Below are 1,222 nucleotides of genomic sequence, written 5' to 3' on the forward strand. Positions count from 1 at the left end.
TGGGTGGTGGAACCTTTTTTCATTCCTCACAAATGCGTATAACACTGGTCGAGCTGTTCCCATACAATCTTCTACCATGATTTGGCATTACGGGAAACCAGTGCTGTTTTTCTTGTATGTACCTGGAATTAAGAAATATAAATTCTGATATAACAAAACACATACCTTTAAAAAAGCTTGACGAAACAGAGCACGTAAAGGCATCTGCACATCAACTGGGTTTTTTTAAAAAGATAATTCACTAAATGCAAATACCAGTAGTGCGAAGAAAAGAATGAGTCACAGTCACGAGACGTGTTATTGCCTGTAGACTTTTAGGCAATTAGAATCTATTTATCTGATCCGAGCCAGATCAACAACCAATAGAAGTCAATCTACAATGCATCTTATCCTTCTTACCACTCAGAACCACGACTGTGACTATAGAACCCAGCTTCATTATCAAGTCTAGTTACATCGCTTACATATCTTTGGCCAATAAAATCTTCTACCCTCCACTCTCGAGGGTAAACCTTTTTTTTATGCTGACAACACCAATGGACTTCTACTTATTGCATAGTTTTACTTATGTTAAATGATTTATTAGACAAAGGTTCATGATAAATCCATAAGCTAAATGGCTTGTATATCTGTATAAAACAAAAGTTAGATACTTTCATTTCGTCTGTTGTGGAATTATTTTTTACAAAAATGTATACCATCAAGTTTCGACAGAAACTATACTCCCTGAGATCATTTTTTGTACACCTGTTACAAATTTAAAATGAATCTGGATTTTAAACCACATGTTGAGTATATTAATAATTTTTTTTTTACCTGTGCGTTAAGAGGGTTAATAGATAAGGGTATTTCATGACCATTTCAAAGTAAAACATTTGAACACATTTGAATCAAAAGGACACTAAATTCCGACTCCAACCTGGAAATTGATGATACAATATTCAAATTTGACTTTAGAAGATTAGACAAGGAGCTCACAATGTTAACCTTACTAGTTAAAGCTTTTTGATCTACTTACTTACCATCAATGAAAATACACTCTGGTATAGAATGAAAACATGCCAGCAGTTCTTTTGCGCTGAATGCAACCGTGTCAATGAGGGGAGTCTCTCCTCCGTCAGAAGAGAGAGCCAGGTAAAATTTCCCTACCATCTAGTCTACTGACTTCAGCCGGTTCGATAAAGGAGCAAAGCTTGTTCCATTATATTCATATTTTACTGGA

Source organism: Berghia stephanieae, chromosome 6, assembly GCF_034508935.2.
Source record: "Berghia stephanieae isolate SIO BIC M18660-M18661 chromosome 6, UCSD_Bste_1.3, whole genome shotgun sequence".
Taxonomy (NCBI): Eukaryota; Metazoa; Mollusca; class Gastropoda; order Nudibranchia; family Aeolidiidae; genus Berghia; species Berghia stephanieae.